The sequence below is a fragment of the Ceratotherium simum genome, chromosome 32 (genome assembly GCF_057802395.1).
Source record: "Ceratotherium simum simum isolate JZ-2026a chromosome 32, ASM5780239v1, whole genome shotgun sequence".
In the NCBI taxonomy this organism is placed as follows: domain Eukaryota; kingdom Metazoa; phylum Chordata; class Mammalia; order Perissodactyla; family Rhinocerotidae; genus Ceratotherium; species Ceratotherium simum.
In genome coordinates, this window is record NC_141931.1 from 5,926,054 (window position 1) to 5,947,812 (window position 21,759).

General features: G+C 45.9%; 1 non-coding gene across 1 annotated transcript; it reads right to left on the reverse strand.

The window, feature by feature from the left end:
- Positions 1-20,729: 20,729 nt before the first annotated feature.
- Positions 20,730-20,836, reverse strand: LOC147912948 (U6 spliceosomal RNA). The gene has a single exon (XR_015549396.1). It is a non-coding gene; the product is annotated as a U6 spliceosomal RNA (small nuclear RNA).
- Between the last annotated feature and the right edge of the window lie 923 nt (positions 20,837-21,759).

The window sequence follows — 21,759 nt, forward strand, 5'->3', positions numbered from 1 at the left end:
TATAAAATGATAATAAATCATTTGACTGTGTACTAAGTCTTTAATCATCGACCCCTCACCCAATCACCCACCTAGCAGAGTACTTTAGGAGTTTCACTGCTTACAATGAGGAAAAGTCCTTGGCTAAAATGTTAGAACAAAGGAAAGATGTTCAGAGCCACAGACTCTAAATACATGTGTGGATTTCTCACTGGGGAAAACAAGTCGCCTTCCCCGTGTTGTTTCCATTCTCCTCCTCATTTAGGGTCCAACAGATATGGTGTCAATAGAAGCTCTGACTAGTAGCAGTGGGTCCGGCCCCACCCGGAGTGACTGGCAGGTTACGCAGCTAGAATTAACAAAACTTTCAAAATACAGTAGTCCCCCCTTATCCATGGGGGATACAGTCCAAGACCCCCAGTGATGCCTGAAACCACAAATAGTACTGAACGCTATATATACTGTTTTTTCCTCTATGTACACACATACCTATGATAAAGTTTAGTTTATAAATTAGGCACCATAAGAGATGAACAACGATAACTAATAATGAAATAGAACAATCATAACAATATACTGTAATAAAAGTTACTGTAGATCTCAGCAACCTCAGCATATGATTTTTTTTCTTTCCTTATTAAGTCAAGAACTTGCACCTTTTCGCTTAAAGGAAGCCCTTTATGGCTTCTCTGTGGCATATCTGAATTGCCAGCGTCGCTACTCCTGTGCTTTGGGGCCATTATGAAGTAAAATAAGGGTGACCTGAACTGCAATACTGAGACAGTCCACCTGATAACCCAGATGGCTGTTAAGTAACTAATGATGGGTAGTGGACACGCTGGACAAACGGATGAATCACGTGCCCGCGGGACAGAACCGGACAGTGTGAGAATTCATCACACTACTCAGAATGACTCACAATTTAAAACTTATTAATTGTTTATTTCTAGAATTTTCCATTTAATATTTTCAAACCGCAGTTGACCGTGGGTAACTGAAACTGCAGAACGTGAAACCGCTGATAAGGGGGGACGACTGTACATGTTCTGGTTTTCACAAATTCTGTCATCTGTTGGTAAGTATTTTGAAAATTTAAATCACACCGTCATTCTTTTCTGACCTTTTTTCTACAGGTATTCACTGTATCACGTCTTCTCAGATGGCCCCAGCCCCCTTTGAAGCCCAAGGCTCATTTCCATCTGCAACTCCACATCTACAGTCTCACAGAGAGCTCTATAATTACCAAGACAGCGAGCATTCGTCCCCGATGCTCCGAAGAATCCAACCCTCTGAAGCAAGAAAATGCTGAAGTCTTGGTGTTTCCTCCTTAAAGTCAGCATGAAATCGTTTGCCAGTTCCAGACGGTGTGCTCTGATGTGATGTGATATGATATAGGGGTAACCAGAAAGAAGTTCTGTTCTAATAGTAAATATCTCTTTGTCTTCTCCACCCTTCTCCTGATCGTATTGTTTAAAAGAACAGTAATAATAACAGTTATAATTCATAATTATAACTAAATATTATTTATAATATATATGTATATTTAATTATAATAAAATTATAATTATATTATGGTAACAATTATAGTTTATAATTATAATAAAGAAAGCTAGAATTTATTAAACCTGGGTTATGTGTCAGACACTCTGCTAAGCATAATACCTTCATTATATCCTCCAGTCCTAAGAACAATCCCAAAACAAGGCACCATTAGTATATTCATTCCTGTTGAACAGATGGGCCTGGAAGGACTAAGATATTTGCCTTTTGGGTCAAGCGTTGTCTGCTCTCTTCTCTTGCCTTTAAAATGTATTCATCCCTTCTTTCAACAAAGATTTATTGAGCGCCTACTGTGTCCCTGGACCCATGTCAGTCTCTATATACCCTCTGGAAAGATGTGGTGTCTTCCCTTTTGTTCTAAGAGAAGAAAGGAGGTCACATCAGAGCAGTGGGCTTCTGAGACAAGGAAGGAATGCAGACCTGAGTCTACTGCTTCCCACCTCCACCCTGAGGGACGGTAGTGAGAACCTCATCTCACAGGTGGATTTCTGTCGTACTCACCTTTTCAAGTGGTTGGGGAGAGTGAGATCTGGGGACTGTGAAATGTTCTTACTCTAGGCTTTCTGCAAAGTCTAAAGGAGGAGGTAGGGCCAGAGAAATGATGGGGGAATTTCCAGATCTGAGAAAACTCACCAATGAACTGGGAATCCTGCTGTCTCCGTTTAAAAGGGCCTCGGAGGTCTTTGAGTCCAACCCTTAGACCAACTCTCTGTCCAACGCAAGCTCCCCTCTTGCCAAATGGTCAGAGTACCTCGGCTTGCGTACTTTTAGTGCTGGGGAACTCTCTGCCTCACAAGGCAGCCCATTCTGGTGCTAGAGCCTGTTCTTCATAATACTGAGCCAGAAATATGCCTCCACGAAACTTCTACTTATGGGTCCCAGCTTTGCTCTCTGATGTCACGCCAAATAAAGCTAATTCTTCCTTCACAGGAATGCCTTTAAGTGTCTGAAATCAGTATCTTGTCCCCACTAAGACTTTGTTTTCTTGCTCCTTCAGCCTTCCTTCATGTGTTATGATTCCTAAACCCTTCACTCTCTTAGCTGGAGCAAGAGAAACTGGGAATTAATGGGCTGGACCAATTCAAGGGTCCCTGGGAAGAGCTATTAATAAACACACACTTAAGTGACAAGAGGCTGCAAGGAGGGGCTGGGGCATCTCCTTTGGCCATTAGGACATGGTCAAAGAGTCTCTAGAGTCGAAGAGGTCTCTGAGGTCAGGGGTCTTTTGGCTGCTATTTGAGTCCCTAAATAGTGCTTAGGACACTTGGCATAGTCTTGAGAAGGCCAGCCTGCAGAGTCTGATAGAGTACCAGGAAACCAATCTAGTGCTCTAAGAGCATACTTGCTCCTGGCCGGTTCTGTAGCCAGCTCTGGGGAGAATTTTATTCTCAAGGAGGAAGAGGGTGGCTGGGGTCAAAATTTATGGATACTTTGATGCTCTAAACTCTCTTGGAAATGACAACTACCATAAATCTCAGTTCCTCCCACTCATAAATTCTTTTTTTTCCCTATCTTTTGCAAAGAACTGAAATTGAGAAAGGGCCAACAAGGGCACCCTAACGATGCCCACTCTATCTGACGATACTATTATGCACCAGCCTCCTCTCTTCTGCTTACTCTGAGTGAGGGCTTAGGTTTTTTTTTTGGCTGAGGAAGATTGGCCCTGGGCTAACATACTTGCCCATCTTCCTCTACTCTATATGGGAGTAGAGGAAGTGGTGCATTGACAAGTGGTGCATTGGTGTGCGCCTGGGATCCGAACCTGTGAACCCCGGCCCGCCGAAGCAGAACGCTGGCACTTAACTGCAACGCCACCGGGCCGGCTCCCTGGGCTTAGGTTTTTAAGGTGGCATTTTAGTGATAAAACCAAAAGACCTAAATGTAGGGTATGTAGCCTATACCAGTTCCAGTAATAGAAACTCACTTTTAGTATTACCTTTATGTGATGGTAAATGATTTTGTTGTTTGCTTCATTGATATTTTCAGAGGAATTTGTCTAAGTGCATGAAGCTTAGTTACAACCTAACTTGTAGGTTCAAAGCTCATTATGTTAATATAATGATGCCAATGTTACTTTATCATGATTTCTTCTGCTTAACAGATGATCATTCTTTTTTTTTTAAGAATCCATTGCCCAGTGCTTCTTTTTTTTTTTTTTTTGAGGAAGATTGGCCCTGCATGAACATCTGTTGCCAATCTTCCTCTTTTTCTTTTTTCTCCCCAAAGCCCCAGTACGTGGCTGTGTGTCATAGTTGTCGAGTTACAGCTCTTCTATGTGGGACGCCACCCCAGCATGGCTAGATGAGTGGTGAGTAGGTCTGTGCCCAGGATCCAAACTGGCAAACCCTGGACCGCCAAAGCAGAGCACACGAACTTAACTGCTGCACCACTGGGGCCAGCCTCCCAGAGGACTATCCTTATTTGTTACCTAACTATGTTAATTGCTACATGACGCCCCTAGTCACGATGATGATGCATTCTTGACAATGCCTTGATAGGAGGGTGGATGACATTGTCTCTGTTTTGCAGGTCAGGCTGAGAAACTGAGGCTGAGAAGGGTTCAGTGACTTGTACGGGGTTTTGAGGCTCTGAATAATAGAGCCCAAATAATATACCAGTCTTCTGCCCAATGCCCTTGATCTTGCAGAATTTTTCAGAACATGAGCTAACTAAAATGGAGGTGTAACAGTTAAATTCACGTAAGCAATTTGAATTCCAGACCAATGGAAAATAGCAAGACAGTAATTAGACCTATCCATTGAACAATTAAAAAGAAAATAAAGCTTAATTATTATCTCCTAAACAAAGTCAGAAAATCGCAAGTCTATATATCTTTGAAATTTGTACCAAGGGCGAGTTTTTAAAAGATAATAGTTTCCCACGTACGTGAGCTATTCTGGGGTAGAGTAAGTGCCCAGTCATACTTGGTTCTCTGGATCCATAGACTTTTCCTTCCTTCCCTATCTAAGCAGTCCCTAGGAGTCTGCTAAGAGTAAGGCACACAAAATGCTTTTATTAAAGAAAATGTTTGGTGATCAAAAGATTAATATCACAGAGATAGAAAACAGGCCTGTCACTGAGGTTTGGTGATTGCTAGGCCAAAGCCACAGATCTGGCTGACCTCAAACTGGTCTGTTAATTAAAGAGTAAAATTTAAGGAAAGCTCATCTAATTCTTTGGAGGTTTAAGATAAGCTCTTGTTGACTGGATACAGTAATCTATTTCTTTGGGGGTAACTGGAAATATTCTTTTCGCTTTTATGTAAGGTATGTGTGAGTCTTGGCTCTAAAGGAGAAATTTGTATCCAAGACTCTCAAGGAACTCTTCTGAGATTAATTCCTTTTGGAGAAACATAACTTCTTTGCTTCCATTCCACAGAGATTTAAATGAGTCCTGGCAGGGGATGTTCCTTTTTCAAGGAAGGTGTAATACACTAGGGGCTGAGTTCGTACTCAGCTTAGAGTCTGTTGTCCTCCTAATGGACACTCCTACACTTCATTTTGAAAGAGAAGAATGTGAAGAACCACAATTCAAGCTAAGAGTATGAATTTTAAATATTGATGCCATATATCGCAGATGAGAGGCATCCGCAATTGCTATGCCCAGTGCCTTCATCTGACCATCCACCATGTGTTCATCCATCCACCATCCATCTATCCACCATCCATCCATCTGTCCATCTGACCATCCACCACCCATTCATCCATCCACCATCTATCCACAATCCATTCACTATCCACCCATTAAATTATTCATTCAGCATTGAGTAATGCTAAATGCATGCATTCTGAAACCAGTCTAAGTTGAATCCCAGCCCTCTTGCTTGCCAGCTGTGTGACTTTGGGGAAGTTATTTAAATTCTTTGTGCCCTAGTTTTCTCATCTATAAAATGGAGGTCATGATATGATGCACCTCACAATATTATTGTGAAGAGTAAGTAAGTTAATATAAACAAAGTGCTTGGAACAGTACCTGACATATCACTAGCACTATTTGAGTGGTTGCTATTTATTATTATTTTTATTTATTGATGAAACAACTCAGGCCCAGAAAAGGTGAGTGACCCACCTGTGGGTACAGATAAATAAATCAAAGAGTTCTCTAACTCTTTGATTGTTTGTTTCTCTTTTCTAGGCAGTGGAGGGAAGACCAGGGAAGAGGTATCATTAGAGGGAGGGAACGGGAGATAATTTTCAGAGGTCTAAATTATTTTGGTTTAATTTTGGCATGAGAGCTCAGTTCTGGGAGGTTTTTTTTTTTTTTTTCCATTGTTATTGTTGTGGTTTTTCTGCTTGTTTTGTTTTAATTACTAATCATTTCCAAAGTCTCCAAAAGAAAATTGAGACTACTCATTTACTTATTTACCTATTTGTCTGATCAACTAGACCACAAAACCCCCATGGGCAAGGATGATGTTTTATTCCTGTCTGATGCCTCAGTGCTGTAAGCCCAGCACTCTGGATCCATGGGGGGCCTGAGAAGCAGGAAGAAGTGGCATTGTTTGGAAGGAAACAGCCCAGAGACTGGTCACAGTCTGTTCTCAGGGAAGGGGAAACCCATTGAGGAAATTTCTTGGAACAGGATCCAGCAGAGGCTATGAGGTCAGTCTCCAGGTGGCCAGGAGAAGAGCATTAGGCACCCATAGAAGAGGACTCTCCTCTCTATCTCCAGGGGCCTCGTGACCGGGACACACAACGCAACACTGAACAGAGGGTAGAATCAAGGACAGATTAGCAAAGGAGGTGTGTACCCCAAAGACATGTTCAAGGGAAGATGAAGCACAAGGGGCTGGAAGAGGCTGAGGAACATACTCCTGGAGTCACCGTAACTCAACTTGATTTATTGAGCACCTCAAATGGACAAAACACGAGGCTGGGTATGTTGTGGGGCCTTGACCTCTGCATTTCAGGAGAGAAGACGTGCCTAGAGGAGAATCTAGGCCCTACCTGCACAGCTCCCTCCACCCCTTCCTTATGGAGATCTGGCCGTTCTCAGTTCCTCTCAGAAGGTATCAATCCCACCTCAGATTGTCTGAATTTTAAAGTTTTGAACCTAACCAGCAGCACAGAAGAGCTATGATCCAGGTACGAGGCAGGAAGTGTCATCCCAACCAGGGTAACCAACTATCCCAGTTTGCCCGGGATTGTCTTGGTTTTAACACTAAAACCAAGTTTGGTCACCCCAACCTGAACCTCCTGTTGGTAAACACTTGACAGGAACAACGTGGGAAGGACTGCCCAAATAGTATGTGGTTTGTTCACCTCTCTTAAACCTACTAAACCTAAGTTAGGCTTATTTAAACAGCAGAGAGATGTGTGCATGGATTGCCCAGTACAGGCCCCTGTGGAATTATTTTTACTGAGAGTCCCTTTGTCAAGATGCTGAGGGTCCATAGCCAGGCGATTGGAAGAAGTAGCCCTGGGCAGCTCACTGTATTATTTCCTGTCTGGATATCATTGAAGCTTAATTCTGTACATTACACAGTGTCCCCCTCCTGAGGACCTGTGGGGGGAATCTCAGGACTGGGGAGACTCCTGTGTCCCAGCTGCTGGGAGGGTGGGTTCTCTTTGTGTCTGTCCTGTAGCAAGTTGGGACTCCCTGGCATGTGGGGTGAATTCTTCCTGATTCATCTTTTCTTTTTGCCCAGTTTTACCCTTTATTTTTGTCTTGTTCCATATGTGTTTTGTGTAAGTTATTTAGATGTATGTATACAATGAAATTAAGCTATGTTTCCTGCCATAAGTTACCTGAGCCATTTGACTTGATGGAGGTGTAATGAGTTAGCTTGTTTGCCTGTGGTGAGCACTGTGAGGTTCCCTCTTGTGATAGTAGGTGGCTGCATGGCCCTTGGAGAAGGGCACAGAGGGCAGCCACAGGGTCTTTGCAGGAGCATCTTGCAGCCCTTCTGTGTAGATAGCAGGAAGTTATTTAAGAGAAGCAGCAAGAAAACCACATGAGGAGCCTTCTGTTGGGGGCTGAAGTGAGAGACTAATGTCTTCAGGGAGCAGTGAGACAATGTGAATTAACCCAAGCTTTGGTCCCACATCTATCCTTGTAAGCTATAGCGGAGAGTGACTCAGAGGGGAAGTAAGGAGTATATGTAGAGGTTTGGGTCTCAAGCAAGGTAGGTCTCACACCCTGCCCTTTCAGGGCCAAGGCCTATGGGAGAGAATAAATGTCTGGGGAGTCAGTCAGCAGAGGGATCCTGGGTCTCATTTCTCCTGGGCCCAGCTCTGGGTAGGTGACAAGATTCCCAAACAGAAATGGTCTAGAGTCATACGAGGAGCCTCCCAGGATTCCCATGGCTGTCTCTCGCCAAGCAGACTGTGGAAGTAACTGAAAGAGAGCTGGGCCTAAGGAGGCCTTGAGGGTGGTAGCTACCTGTGTGGACTGAGACCTGAGGCCACACCTGGATCTCTGGGGATGCTTATGTGGACTGATGACGACCCCAGGACCAGACCTGCACCAGTTCCCCCCCATCCTCAACACCTTGGCTATACAGAAGTCAACCCTCCCCCCACAAGGAAGTAGGTGACCCTGAATTGCCAAAGATGTATGTTCCTCCAAATGGGGGCTCAAAATAGACATTAAATTCAGGTTTAGAAAAATAATGCTACATTTCCTTCACATCTGATGTTGTGGATGAGAAGAGTACTTGCTGGGTTGTAATGATGATGGTAACGGTCCTGATAGAGACCATGATGACTACCATTCACAGAATGTTTATGATGGTCTGCTGCTCTGCTAAGCGATTGACATGGACTAACTCATGAAATCCTTACCACAGATAGGGACTACTAAATCCCACTTTGGAGGAAATTGAGACACAGAGAGATTAAGTAACTTGCTCAAGGTCACATAAGAGGATGTAGGATTTGAACCTCAACGATCTCAATGACGCTTAGCAACACATTTAGTATTTACAAACCAATTGGTCAGAAATCTTTTCCTAATCTCCAACTAAAGCCCTCTTGCAGGAGTTTAAACCCTTCCTTCTTGTTTTGTTCTTGACAGAAAGAGCTAATAGGGGGCCGGCCTGGTGGCATAGCAGTTAAGTTTGCTCACTTCACTTTTTCGGCCCAGGGTTCACAGGTTAGGATCCTGGGCGGGCACCGACGCACCACTTGTCAAGCCATGCTGTGGCGGCGTCCCGTATAAAGTAGAGGAAGATGGGCATGGGTGTTAGACCAGGGCCAATCTTCCTCAGCAAAAAAAGGAGGATTGGCAACGGATGTTAGCTCAGGGCTAATCTTCCTCACAAAAAAAAAAAAAAAGAAGGAAAGAGCTAATAGTTACTAACATGATCCTTATCTTTTCTCTGTTTCCTCTTTTTTCAAGCCAAAATGACCTCAGTTGTCTTAGCCTCTCCTCAGAGTGGCGGTGACGCGAGGCCGTCACTGTCTCTGTCTCGCTATTTCTGATTTGCCCACTGCTTTAGTTTCTGGGCCTGAATTGGAACAGAGGTCAGTATGCAATGAATATTCCAGGAAGATTGTGTCTCTATGATTCCCAATTTAATGCATTCTGCTGTTGAATTTAGCAATTTCTTTCAACAAGAAACAGCTCACTCCCGTGATCTGCCCCCCGTCCCAGGCCTGAGCCCGCCACGCTTTTATAAAGATGCCCCAATGGTCTTTCTCCAAGTCCTCTGGGACATGAGCTATTTGGCCGTATGGACATGGCCGATTGCCAGGGCAGCTCTCTGTCTATCTAAATAATGGTGGCAGAGAAGATAAAAATACAAAGACAAAAAAGTCATTTTTCTCCGCCCAAAACACCGAAATTCTTTGAGCTTTTCATTCCCTTCTGCTTTTTTGCCGATAACAGTGAATAATGGCTTCTGCTGCTGCTTTTACTGGCTTAGCATTTGGGGTCATAAGAATGTAAATGTTTCCCCAAGGAAAAATACATTTGGGGGAATAACTAGATTGTTTCTTTTATTTTTAAAATTTTGGTTATAAAAGGAAGAAAATCTTTTGAACTAAGCTGATTCATGATCCCAAACAGGAAATGGAGAGCAGAAGCCACCATTCATTTGGGTGGGAGCTCCTGGGATTCAGGTAGGTCAGCTCTGGGGGTCCGCTTTTAGTTGGCATGGCTTTAAACAGTTCTATTTTAAATCCAATGACTATCATATTTAAACGTAGTCACATTTGGGTCGGTCACATGGTTAGTAAAACTGATTTTGTTTAGTATTCCTTTAACCAACCATTACTACCCTCTTTCCATGCCAGCTTCTCAACAGGAGATGTATTTAGCAAATGGCTAACGCCTTTTCCTCATCACCCATTTGCCTCCCAAGTCCCCTATAATCCATCGTTTACCCTCAACCCTCTATTGAAACTGTGCTCTCAGAAATCAGCAAAAATTCCCCTTTAGGTCAAATGGAAAGACTTCACGTTCTTTTTGTTGCTCTGCCTAAGGTCTTCGGCACTGTTAACTACCACTCCCTCTCCTTCAAACCTCCTCAGTCCCTGGCTTCTTCTACGCCTTGTGACCATTTCTTCTCTCGGCGGTGTCCATCCCCTCTGGAGCATTCTCCAAGGCTTGGCTCCTGCTTCTAGACTTAATTTTCTCTATGTGAATCTTGGCTTAGGCTCCTATCTTCAGCTGTCAACATTATTTATGTAATTCCCGGGTCCACATCTCCCACAACTGTCTCTCTCTGAGCTCCCAGTCAGGATCTCCATTACAGTCTGAATAATTTCACTTGTTAATTTGCTTTACCCTGGCACCTGAAGCTCAGCAGACCACTTGCCAAAATGATCTTCTTACCTTTAAGTTCACTCCTTCTCCTGAATTCTCTCCTAACCGCACTATCATTTCGTCTCTAAATCACTCACACTGGAAAACTGATCACCGTTGACTCCTTTCCCCAGACTGTAAGCTGCAAGGGGAGAAGAGATAGTGCCCACCTTTCTCACCACCATCTCTCTGGAGCTGGCACAGTGCTTGGCACATAGTGGGAACTCAGTACATATTTGCTGAATGACTGAATGAATTTTCTCTTTCATAACTTGTATTCCCTCAGTCATCAACCTAATTAATCCACCACCCAACCTACAAATATGTATTTGAGGAGAGTGTCTGTTGAGAGTGGGAGCTCTTGTGTTGGACTGCTCAAGTTTGAATCTTGGCTCAGCTGCTTCCTAGCTGGGCATCTTTGAGCATGTTACTCAACGTCTCTATAATTTAGTTTTTTTTTTTTCCTGCTGAGGAAGATTAGCCCTAAGGTAACATCTGTTGCCAATCTTCCTCTTTTTTTGCTTGAGGAAGGTTAGCACTGAGCTAACATCTGTGCCCATCTTCCTTTATTTTATATGTGAGTCACCACCACAGCAAGGCTGACAAGTGGTGTGGATCCACATCCAGGATCTGAACCCACAAACCTGGGCCACCAAAGCAGAGTGTACCAAACTTAACCACTAGGCCACGGGTCCAGCCCCTCTATACTTTAGTTTTGGTGTGTAAAGTGAGGGAAATAATAATACCTACCTGGGTGTGTTGATGTGAGCATTAAATGAGAAAATTTCTATAAGATGAATATAGTAAGTGGTCAATAAACTTTTGGGCTGAATGGTGACAATGATGGTGATGATGATGATGACGATGATGATGATGGCGGTGACGATAATGATGGTGATGATGATGGTGATAGTGATGATGATGATGATGATGATGGTGATGGTGATGATGCTGATGGTAGAGGAGAAGCGTTAGCTAGGCCTGGTGATGTTTGGAAGCATGTCAGGTGCTGTGAGGACATGTCAAGCTGAGGGCAAGCAACATCAGCAGGATGCCAAGATCCAAGGTATGTTTAGGGCAGAAGGTCAAGAACGCTGATGGGCGTGAAGAGCAGCAGAGAAAGGCAGATTGAAACTGACCTTGTAGAGAAATGGGCTCTAAATATGCTCCTCAAAGCATAGTGGGGTTAGGGACTGGGTGCGGTGGGTGAAGGACTGGGGACTAAAAGGTACAGGGGATGGGCTGAGTGCACTGGGCCTGTGCGCAGATTTGAGCAGAGCTGCTCTGCTTTTATATCTTGGTTTTCTGCATAAGCTCACTTTTGAAGACAGAGTCCTGCTACTTTAAAAAAGTATGAAGGTCACTGGCGTGATCTTCAGCTGAGGAGTTTGAGCTTCATATGGCGAGCGGTGGGAGAGCCGCGCTGAGTGGGATGGGAGAGTCACAAGACTACAGGGCTGCTTTGTAGAGGGCACAGGGCACTTTGTCCAGGCAGGAAGGGCCCTTAGGAGACTGATCCTTCCTCCAAAGCACCTGCTTTCTCTGTCCCGTGCTGGGCATCCCCTTGGCCAGCAGTGCAGTGTGGTCCCAATGTCCTGCCTGAATCGTGACCCTCTGCCTGCAGACTCTGGCCCCTCCATCCCAGTCAGCTCTCCAACACCCTTGCCATTCCACTCCATGTGCCAACGCCTCCAGTGCGTCTCCCTTGGTTCTGGGAGAAAAATCAAACTCTCTTGCGTGTCATTCAAGGCCCTATTATGCAACAACTTCTGCCTTTCTAATCCTATCTGCTACTGTCACACCTCTGTCCCCAGCTGGGTAAACCTTACAGCACCCAATACCCCCAAACACAGCGCATTTATTTTCCCTTGTGCATTTCATGCCATCCCCTGGTCCTTGGATAAACCCCCAAACAGTGACATCCTTTTGGGTCATAGGACAGGAACCCTCAGGGGTTTTATGCAGTTGCCTGCATTTTCAAAAGTGCCTTGAGCCCAGCCAGCATTCTTTCTTGACTGGGGCTTTTCTCCACAAATGTCAGCAGGATTGAGATCCGCCACACTGTTTGTTAAAGGAACAAAAGCCCCGCCGACAGCCCTGAGCAGCAGGCTGCTCCCACTGAGGCCATTTGGCTAAGGAAGGGCAGGTCATTGCTGCTATGGGCCCCACTTGGCCTGCGTGTTCCAGTCAAAGGCCGTGGGGAGAAGCTTCTGACGGGGCTGTAAACGCCCTTCCCCTCCCCACAGGCTCGAGTGACAAGAACAATTTCATGATCTGTGGTGGAGGCAGAGAAAAAGCATTTCCTGTTCCTCACTTGGCCCAGCTCCCATTCGCCAGCCCCCAAGCAGTACCACTTTGTCTAGAAAAAGCTTTCCTTGCCCTGTAAGTGCCAATGTTCTAGGGAGAGACAGACTCTTTATAAACCTGTGTCATGGCTTCCTCTTTCAAGACATAGGAACCATGGGACAGATGGCTTTGTTGTCACCGAAAGATCGTCCCCAAGGGCCTTATGAGCTGTGCTAGGTATAAGACATGCCAGGTATTACATGTGCCGGGATCTGGTCCTCAAGGAGCTCCAAATTTAGGTGGGGTGATGGGAGCTGCCAAAAAGTAAAATAAAGTTTCCAGCTAGCTCAGGCTGATTGCCAGAGCAGTTCAGAGAGGGCTAGAGGAGGTGGGAGGGGCACATCCCTGTGACCGGCTTACCACCAGGGGTTCCAGGAACAGGGACAGGAGGGACTTGACCCTGACCTTGAGGATTGAAGAGCGTAGATCGGCTTAGGGAGGAGAGGAGGCTGGATCCTACCTCAGACACTGTATCCAAGATGAGGGAGGTAACTCAACCTACTTCTAGGCTCCATGCATTTCTCCCCTGAGAACAGAGAGAGCTTTTCTCACTCCAAGCAGCCCCGCTGTGGGGTGTCAGCATTACAGAAGAGGAGACCCAAGTGCCCCATCAGAGGAAGGCAGAGAGTGGACACAGGAAGGTCCAGGCTTATCCTGGTCACACCGCATACCTTTGATTTCTGGCCACATTTGACCTGTTATGGGTAACCCAGAAGTCGACAACGTGGCCAGATATTGTGAATAAGACTCTGAGCCTCAAGTTAACATAGAGGTCTTGTTACCTCAGCTGTCGAGGTGAGACAGGTAAAGGAGGGTTGTAGGGGACAGTATGTGAAAAGCCACCAGGCTAATAGAGAGCAGCCTTCCCTGTTATTCGCCTTCCATGTAGGAATCCCGTATTTTTACGGGGTGCTTATGTGTAGTCAGCTCTCAATATTTCCACCATGTGGGAAAAGGAGAAGCATGGAAAAACTCAACCCATATAAAATTCTCAGTCCCAAATTTCAGTCACGGTTTCCAACATCTTTCTCGTAAAATCTTTGCCCAGAGCCATCACAAAACGGCAGTATTGTTTGATTTCCACATTATCCTTCTGTCTTCAATTAACAAGCTGGCTGACCTTGAGCAGGCCAATCTGGCACTCCATCTTTCCAGTCGAAGAATGAGGATGGCGCTAGTCTGGGAGCACAGGGTCTCTTCCAGCGCGAACATTTTATGATCCTCTCAAATAACTCTATTCCCTCTGCTGTGCCTGTACATGGGGCGACAGCAGAGCGAACAGCAGTGGCAGCAGTGGTTAGCGCTTCCCTTCTGGAGTTGGACAGACTTGGCTTAGAAGCAGGCCTCTCTCTGGTCTCAGAGCACCTCCTTCTCTGCTGGTTGGCTGTGAGCATTAAAACAAGGTTGTGAGCATTAAAATGAGCTAGGTTGGCCTTGATGGACAAAACATGTGCACTGAGTCAGGCTTGACCTGAGTCAGCACAAAGACTGTTGTCTAATGGATTTGGGACAGGACTGGAGCCCAGGTTTCATTTCATCAGTGTAACCCTAGGAGAAAATCAGGGGAGTGTTAACATTCTTCTCAAAATATAATCTATCCTAAAGACAACGTGAACCGGAGGGAAGCCTCTTGATGGTAGACACAGCTGCAAAGAGGGACAAGGGTTTGCTGGCATGTACAGTGACCTCAGAGCTCATGATGCAAGAGGACCCCAACGCTTGAGGACTGACTGGGAAGCAGCCCACGTCTCTTGGTGGCCTGAGGGTGCAGGAGGGCCGAATGTCACCCTCTGCTTAGTGAAGGAGCAGACAGGCGGTGATTGGTGCGGCGCTTGGGGCAGCCAGACTGTCAGGGAGAGAGAGAGGCGGGGCCCACAAATCTCCTTCTGTCACAGGCACATCTGTTTCCCACCAAGTGGGCCTGGCCCCGGGGGTTCGTTTTCAAAGCCAGTCTTTTTACTGGGGCTCCCCCCCATTTTACAGGGCGGCAGCTCCACTCCCCTGTGAGCCGCTTGTCTCCCTGGCACGGTTCCTCCCCCGAGGAGCACAGCCCAGGCTGGCGGCAAGGCTGTCCTGTTGGGCAACGGCATGTGTTTTTTTTATTCCCGTGGGCTGGGAAAAAGCACAAATAAATTACAGCCTGAGCCTTCAGTCGAATTTTCTTGGCCAACATGCTTTACAGCAAAAGGATGGAGAACTTTGTTTTATCTTGGAAGCAAAAAGTAGGGGAATAGGATTATAGAGAACCTTAAAGGGAATCCAGTGAGTTCTGACATTCCTGAGACATGGAAGCATTTTGCTTTGAAGTTTCAGGGCACAAAGGGTAGCTGGGTCCCAGGAAGCTGACTCTGGTGGGAATGTTTGAGCCAAAGGGCATGAGACCCCAAGCTGGTCAGACACAACTGTTAGTTGACTGGGAAGTCCTGTCATGGGAATACTGGCCATTACCTATGTCTCTGTCTGTTACTTGCCTTCATGTGGGAGCTCTATGATGTGTTGCACTGATTTTGAGAAAAAGACAAAGTTTTGGAGGAAATGTACACATAGAGGAACAGCTGAGCAGGCTGGAAGACTCTAATGGTCACTAGAGTTTTCCTGAAAATGAGGTTGGGTAGGAAAAGAGTGGCTCATCCTCTGGTTTGGCCCAGTGGCCATCTGGGCTCTGGGCGTCCTCAAGGCCATCAGCAGCAGGGCGTTCAGGCGTCCCATGGTGCGCGTGGCTGTCCGGGGGCCGTCTCAGCGTTCAGATCCAGAAACTCCAGTGCCTGCCCAGGAAACAGTCTTCTCTACAAATGCACCAACCTGAGAGCTGGTCATGGGCACATCTATCGTGTGACTTTAAGTTCAGGACCAGCTTTATCAAGCTCAGGACCATCTTCTGGTCCAGCAAGTTTCCACAGAATGGGACCTAACTGGAGGCATGTGCCTCTCAGCCACAAGGGTGATCCAGGACTGGTGGGGCCAACACTTATTCAATTGGGGAATAAGGAAAAGAATACTAAATTATAAATGCAAGGTAAGAGTTAGGGTCTCGGAAGGGGCTTTGCAGGGCAGAGGTTCTGAAGCTTAAGTTCTCGTAACTGCCCAGCAAATGACCTCTGCCCTTGCCACGGGTTATCAGCAGGGGGTAGTTAGGCTATTCACTGCAAACGTTCCCCTTTGGGTATGGGGTCACAGCACACAGGGACAATGGCCGTTGGTGGCCTGAGCAGGCTTTGGTTCCCCTAGCACCAAGGCTGCTCCTAGCATCGCTGTTATAGATGGCAAAACAAAGACGTGTGTCCCAAGTCCTCCAAGTGCAAATCATGCTCCCCGGAGACATTTTTCTTGCATCCTTCCTGTCCCCAGGGCCTAGCAGAGTGCCTGTGAAAAATTAAATTGAAGGAAAAACCCAGATGCCCAAGTGAGACTGAAATTTCCAAACTGGGTTCAAAGGGGAGAGGGATTTCCCTTCCTATGCCCAGGAAACACGTGTATTCTTGCTTGTCTGGGGTGGGATGATAAATCTCTCCTTGTCTGTCAAGGACAGGGGCTCCTCCGGGGTGGTCTCCAGGGCCACTAAGGAGCCCTTAGGCCTGGACCCTTGGCAGATTGGAATTTTTCTCTCTAGAGAAGTTGCTGCTGGAGGAACTTGGAGATTTAATCCTGCTTGCATCCCCGGGCCCTTGGCTTTTTTGCTGAGATTGGCCAAGGAAGCCTCTCCCCGCTGTTCCCCATGACTGTGCATGGACCAAGTGCTTTCTACTGTGGGAGGCAGAAAGATGAATACTCTGCCTTAGCCTGTGAGCCGACAGAACTGCGAGCCGAGCAGCGCTGGGGAGTGAGAGTGTGGAAGGAAAGCTCTCTGCAGGATGAGACGGTGTCTGGAGGAGATGGGAAGAGCGATTCTGATTGATGGGGAGGAGCGCTGACATGGGGTGAAGGAGCCGTCTACCACGAATGCTCCAGGCAGGGTTACTCTCTGTGCACGGGCTGGAGGCCCCGCAGAGGGCATCTCAGTGTGCTGACCCCGAATGACGGGTGAAGACAGTGTTCCCCAGGACACTCACCCAACGGGATACTGTGCCAGAGATAAGAGTTCCCAGGCCAAGTAGGTTTGGGGAGCAGCACACTGCTTCCCCACCTGGGAATTTGTAATGTAGGTTAGTGTTTTAAAGTCTGAAGTCCTGCTATAGAACAAATAAACCCAAATAAATTTAACTGTGTCCAGCATTTCCCAAACGTGCGCGTTCGCAGAACCCTTGTTCACATAACCCTGTGTGCCATGGGACGTGCCACAGTGACAGTGGAGCTGAGTCGATGCCCAGCTAGCTGGCTGAGGAAGGAGCTGCCTGAGCTGGAGGATGACGTAGTGTGGCCTCGCTGGACGGAGGGCTGGGGTCGGGGGAGGCTGCCTGGATGGCACGTGGCTCCGCCTTGCAGTCCAGGTGTGGATCAGTGGAGGAAATCTGGGAGGAGGTGGGAAAGAGAGGGTAAAAACTCCTAGGGAGCTAATGCACGTCCTGCCTGCGCAGGAGAAGGGGGGAGAAGGGTGTCGCACTCTGTGAAGTTAAGTAAAGGTCGTCTATGGGGAGACTGAGGACTTGGTAAGAAGAGCTGTTATGATGACAGGTGTTACTAGGGGAGCTGTCATTATGATGAGGTGTGTTAATGATACACCTAAAATTTCACTATTATTATTTGCTGTATTAATACCAGAAATGGTAATACTAACATTTATCTAGTGCTTTATTGTTTGTAAAGTTATTACTCTCCTTTGATCCTCGGAAAAGCTCTGTGAGATATATGATGGAACTTAAAATTATTCACACTGTGGATGAGATAAGTTAAGAGTGACTTGCTCACATAACCGATAGATGCTGGAGTTGGGACTCAAACTCTGGGCTGTAAGTTTCTGGCCCCTTCTTTAGGAGGAGCCAGCAGCTGTGTGGCTTGATGGCTGCCCTTCCTGGGGGAAGATTAGCAGGACAGGGTCAGATCTTCTGGATTCCTTGTGGAAGTAGCAGTGAAAATGCACCCAGGTCCTTGGTGCTTGGCCTGCCATATTGCCCAGAGCTGAAGCTAAAGGGATGGTGGAAGCTCGTGCCCCGTGAGTGTTCCCCTTGCAGCCCAAAGAGTTGGGGGCAGCTGAGGGAGCAAGAGAAAGTCCAGAAAGCCACTTCCTTTTCCCTGACATTTACCTCCTTGGTCCCTGCTAAGCCAGTAGCAGCAGTGAACAGAGCTCTGCCTGAGTGAGTTTTTCTAAAGGCTTTGGAGGAGAGGCACAATACCTCCCCCAGTTATATCTCAGCTTTTCCAAAAACCGGAAAGACAGATTGAAGAAACCTGGATCCATTTTAAAACTATCTTAAGGTTCACTTAGAGTTGTTCTGGGATTCTGAGAACTTAAGCGACAAGCCGATTCCAGGGACCTAGCCCCAGGGCCCTGAGATGCAGGTGGACGTGGGACAGGAGAGGGACTCCACGTTTAATCCTGCCCAGCCTTGGGTCAGGTGTGGATCTTGAAGCCAACCTGGGAAGGCTGTCGCTGTGAAGGCAGTCTGGACATGATCCAAAGTCCGGAATAACCCCAGGGAACAGTTGATCTATCAGCAGGCCAGCTGGTGCGTGTTTGAATGCTCAGAGAGAGCAGGACGCGGTCACAAAGCAGAGTGGAGGGACACACCTTCAGGCTTACTCAAGGAAGATTTAGAACACGAAAAAGCTGAAAGCAGAGTTCCTCAGGACAGAGGGATGCAGCCTCCTGGGGTGTGGGCTTACACTGAGTGGGGAGGGAGTTGGAGGAGGGGGGCACCCAGAGCCAAGAGATGTCTGGTGGTTGAGGAAAGAACCGAGCATGCTCAGGAGAGGAAGGAACAGACTGAGCAGCGTTAGGAAGAGAGCAACAAGGGCAAGGACTGCGGACTGAGATAAGACAGAAAGTATTTGACAAGCAGGCAGAGAGCACGGTGGGGAGGTGGGCTGTGATGGGACGGGGAACCCCAGGGAATCGCCTCTTGGGCACAGTGCTGGTGAATGTGAACTGCAGGGTATTGGTTGGTTCCAGGTGTGGCAATGAGGATAGAGGTGTGGAACAGAATCAGCAAGCAAGCTCAAGAGAGAGCGCCTTGGGGACAGCCCTCCTCAGGAAAGGGAAGACTCATGGGGTCTTCATGGGAGCAGTGGAGTGAGGTGCTGTGAATGCATTTTCTAGACCACAAGTTAGAAGTCCATTTGACAGAGACCTGTGTCAACTGCTCAGGCCAGAGAGGAGGTCAGAGTAAGAAAACTCTACAAATGGTTCTGAGTGTCCCGAGCTCTGTGCCAGTCAGCTTCCTGGTCCAGCAGCAACCTTCTGCTTCTCGGCCCAGCTCCTCTTCCAGGAAGCCCTACTGCCCTTGGCCTTGCAGATCCCCCCCTTTTTTTTTTTTTTAATTTTTTGTTTATTGCAGTAACATTGGTTTATAACATTGTAAAAATTTCAGGTGTACATCATTGTACTTCTATTTCTGCATAGATTACATCATGTTCACCACCCAAATACTAATTACAACCCATCACCACACACATGTACCGAATTACCCCTTTCACCCTCCTCCCTCCCCCCTTCCCCTCTGGTAACCACCAATCCAATCTCTGTCTCTATGTGTTTGTTTGTTGTTGTTATTATCTACTACTTAATGAAGGAAATCATACGGTATTTGACCTTCTCCCTCTGACTTATTTCACTTTGCATTATACCCTCAATGTCCATCCATGTTGTCACAAATGGCTGGATTTCATCGTTTCTTATGGCTGAGTATTATTCCATTGTGTCTATATACCACATCTTCTTTATCCATTCGTCCCTTGATGGGCACTTAGGTTGCTTCCAAGTCTTGGCTATTGTGAATAACGCTGCAATGAACACAGGGGTGCATGTACCTTTACAAATTGGTGTTTTCAAGTTCTTTGGATAAATACCCAGCAGTGGAATAGCTGGATCGTATGGTAGTTCTATCCTTGATTTTTTGAGGAATCTCCATACTGTTTTCCATAGTGGCTGCACCAGTTTGCACTCCCACCAGCGGTGTATGAGAGTTCCCTTCTCTCCACATCCTCTCCAACACATGTTGTTTCCTGTCTTGTTAATTATAGCCATTCTGACAGATGTGAGGTGATATCTCATTGTAGTTTTGATTTGTATTTCCCTGATAGTTAATGATTTTGAACATCTTTTCATGTGTCTGTTGGCCATCTGTATATCTTCTTTGGAGAAATGTCTGTTCAGGTCTTTTGTCCATTTTTTAATTGGGTTGGTAGTTTTTTTGTTGTTGAGATGCATGAGTTCTTTATATATTTTGGAGATTAAGCCCTTATCAGATGTATGGTTTGCAAATATCTTCTCCCAATTGTTGGGTTGTCTTTTCGTTTTGTTGATGGTTTCCTTTGCTGTGCAGAAGCTTTTTAGTTTGACGTAGTCCCATTTGTTTATTTTTTCTATTGTTTCTCTTGCTCGGTCAGACATGATGTTTGAAAAGATGTTGCTAAGACCGATGTCGAAGAGAGTACTGCCTATGTTTTCTTCTAGAAGTTTCACAGTTTCAGGTCTTACGTTCAAGTCTTTAATCCATTTGGAGTTAATTTTTGTGTATGGTGTAAGGTAAGGGTCTACTTTCATTTTTTTGCATGTGGCTATCCAGTTTTCCCAACACCAATGTTGAAGAGACTTTCTTTTCCCCATTGTATGTTCTTGGCTCCTTTGTCAAAGACTAGCTGTCCATAGATGTATGGGTTTATTTCTGGGCTTTCCATTCTATTCCATTGATCTGTGTGTCTGTTTTTGTGCCAGTACCATGCTGTTTTGGTTACTATAGCTTTGTAGTATATTTTGAAATCAGGGAGTGTGATACCTCCAGCTTTGTTCTTTTTTCTCAGGATTCCTTTAGCTATTCAGGGTCTTTTGTTGTTCCATATAAATTTTAGGATTCTTTGTTCTATTTCTGTGAAAAATGTTGTTGGAACTTTGATGGGGATTGCATTGAATCTATAGATGGCTTTAGGAAGTATGGACATCTTAACTATGTTAATTCTTCCAATCCAAGAGCACGGAATATCTTTCCATTTCTTTGTGTCTTCTTAAAAATATGGAACGCTTCACGAATTTGCGTGTCATCCTTGCGCAGGGGCCATGCTAATCTTCTCTGTATCGTTCCAATTTTAGTATATGTGCTGCCGAAGCAAGCGCTAGATCCCCTTTTAGTGTGTGAACTCTCATAGGTAGACACTCCGCATTATGTCTGTGCCTTCTCAGCCATCTCACTTCTCGAACCAGGCTCACCCGCTCAGATCCCCCTTCTCCTAATTGCACCATCTGTCTGCCTTGTTAAGAAAAGTTATCCAAAATGTGAAAATAAGGCAAAAGGAGAAATGTGTGTTCTTTCAATGTTATGCCGGAGTTTGATCCAAAAGGCCCTTCCAAGGATTATTCAATTATCCGTACTTTTGCTTGGCTCGCCATTTACCATTGGTCAGGACCCAGATTCACTGAAGTTGCTTGGAGATCTATGCCAGATAGAGACGTAAATTATTTCTGTTCTGGTATAAACGATAACTCCAAAGGATATGGTTATGGAGGGACATAAACCAGTTTAGAAACACTAACTTAGTAGCTTATTCCACATCCTTTCTCCAACGGCTGTAAATACTGTACTTCAAATCCTCTTTGAATCAGCTTGTATATCTTCTTGTTCCCCCACTAATGAGTTACATAAATCTTTGACATGTGTTTATTCTGTTTTTATGCGTTCATGTTTTTCACATTTTGGAAATTGGACAGTTTTAGAGATTGTTCCATAGAAAGACCCAAATGGGCTCACTTGTTGGAGCCAATTAAACTGTGTTGCCCAAAAAGAGTATCACATGCTGCTCAGGCCCCGGGAGTGACCTTTCCTGGTCCCAAAGTGAGTCGCCAGCAGCAAAAGAACTCCATCTCTGCTGACTCTAGGTTTCTCTGGGTTTTTTTGTTTCAAATTCTGATTCTGTGTTTTTGCTTTTGTGTCTGGTTCTTAGTCAACTCCATTAGTCTGTATAACTTGCAGCCTCTTTTCACAGCTGGTTCCAAGGATGAGTGGGTTTGTTTCTTGGCTTGGGTCACTAGCCGGCCTTGAC